We start from the raw sequence: 2,270 nt of genomic DNA, 5'->3' as shown, positions 1-2,270 counted from the left end.
GAGTATGTGGTTGAATTTCAAAGGGCACCACATTTATATAAACATCATCACAATAAAAACCATGAGCAAAGAGAGCTCATAATCCCATAAACACCTTAAACCATAGCCAACAGGCCCACAGAAACCTGTCACCTTCACTATTCACAGGCTTCCTACAGAGACATAGATGATCATGGTCTTCCTCAGCAACATACTTCTAGATGACGTGAAAAGATAAGGACAATTGACACTGTGTAAGCCACCCTTAGGAGCTCCACAAACACAACCAATCTTCCTCTACTAAAATTTGTCCATGATTACTTCCAGCTCCCTGGACTACTCCACCTGCAGATTTAAGTGGAAAGCTGCTGCTAGTAACGGAATGCACATAAGGGATTCATCTACGCTCATCATGGCCCCAGCATTGTCAAACTCGCCGCAATAATTTGGTGCAGAAAAGATGGTCACCAGATGCCTCTCTGCAAAGAACTCATAGCCTTCCTCTACAACATGATGTGCCCGGCAAATGAGATCCAGGTCATGCTTCTGCAGGAACTCATTTACTCTATCAGTCCCAAAAGTGTAAGAGACCCCTCTGTCATTCTCACCCCAACCTGAGATGTCTTTGTCTGGGTCAGACCATAGTAAATCGCACAACAATCCCTGATCCGGAACATCTGTGGGACGTGGAATACTCTTTATTTGATCCAAATTACTCAAATCAGGAGAAAGCCCACCATGCATGCACAGTATCTTCTCATCAATGAGAGCTGCCCCACGGGTAGGCAGTTAAAGCATTCAATGAATGCCTTCCACAGCCTTACATTGAATCGCCTCTTGCATTCATCATAGAAACCATAGATTCGGTTGATTGAAGCACATTCATGGTTACCCCTCAGCAGAAAGAAGTTCTCTGGGTACTTGATTTTATAAGCAAGGAGGAGGCATATTGTTTCAAGGCTTTGCTTGCCTCGATCAACATAATCTCCTAAAAATAGATAATTGGCCTGTGGCGGAAAACCACCATATTCAAAAAGCCTCAACAGATCAGAGTATTGTCCATGAATGTCACCACAAATCTTGATCGGGGCTTCGAGCTCCAGCAGGTTGGGCTGCTGCATGAAGATGGTCTTGGAGGTAGAGCAGAGCTGCCGGATCTCATTCTCTGAGAGCTGCACCTGCTTGCCGAGGGCGGGAGCTGCCAGTTCGAGTAGGCAAGCCCTGATGTCGTCCACGACGGCCGGGTCCATGAAACGCTGCTCCGGCCTGGTTATTTCTGGATCTTGCCGGCAAATCGGGCCTCTCCACACCTTTTTCAGCTGAAAACACGTTTGTTCCGTTTTGAAATTCCACACTGCCCTCATTTTTCTCCCATTTTTCTTGGATTGATAAGTATCACATTCTTTATGGCTCCTTTACACCATATCTTTGCTTAGGGGCTGTTCCCATGCATAACATCAAAAAGACTCATTTGGCCTCATTTAACATTTGCTATCCCCGCATTATTTTCACTGCCATCAATACTCATTTAGTCAGGACCATGGCCATGACCTTGACTAATCATACTGCCTTCATGCCCATGCATCTGAGTTCATATGCGATGGTCTGTGAGCTTCTTTCACTACATGGATGTGCCACAGCACGACAACGTGTGGGTCCCACCCAGATCTTTTGGAGTTTGAAATTTGACACGTGTGAAAGTCACTTTTTGCCTTGAAAATTGTGCCAATCATGATTTCATAAATCAGATCCATTAACACTCTTCCCTCCCCGTCTTCCATCCCTGCCAGCACCCTCCCATCATCCTTTTCCTTCCCCCTCTGATCACTTCCTACCCAACACACTCCATCCACTCTGCAACCTGCCTGAAGACTACTACCACTGCCAGATCTCCAGGTTACCTAGGCTGCAGCTCAAGTTTGGAAGACTCGCAGGAGAATCACCAGGGCAACTCCAACAGTATAGAAGAGGAAAAGAAAGGTCAGAGATCTATATTCTTTTCAATGTTTTCTGATATATATTTCTTCCATCTATAGAATTCTTGAATCTTACTGCCTAGGAATCTGGTACATCACCCTAGGATTTGATTAGAGATGGATATGAATAGGACTTAGAAGTTTGCAACAAAATGCGAGGAGAGTGCTTTGCATTTTCCAAATGGTCCAAATCGCGTTTTCCTACAAATTCTTATATTAGTTTTAGTTTTCATTTCTTCCTCTTTGTTTTGCTCTCTCTTGCCCTGGGGAATTCCTCCTAGTATCATTTACTGTCCAAAACACTGTAAGATGTTC

General features: G+C 44.5%; 1 pseudogene; it reads right to left on the bottom strand.

Moving 5' to 3' along the window:
- Positions 1-315: 315 nt before the first annotated feature.
- LOC147623575 (serine/threonine-protein phosphatase PP1 pseudogene) lies at positions 316-1,235 on the bottom strand (annotated as a pseudogene).
- Positions 1,236-2,270: the final 1,035 nt, after the last annotated feature.

The sequence above is a fragment of the Cibotium barometz genome, chromosome 26 (assembly GCF_041138505.1).
Source record: "Cibotium barometz isolate CiBa-2024 chromosome 26, ASM4113850v1, whole genome shotgun sequence".
NCBI classification, from domain to species: Eukaryota; Viridiplantae; Streptophyta; class Polypodiopsida; order Cyatheales; family Cibotiaceae; genus Cibotium; species Cibotium barometz.
The sequence above is the reverse complement of the archived record's forward strand: the minus strand, read 5'-3'. Positions and strand labels throughout refer to the sequence as shown.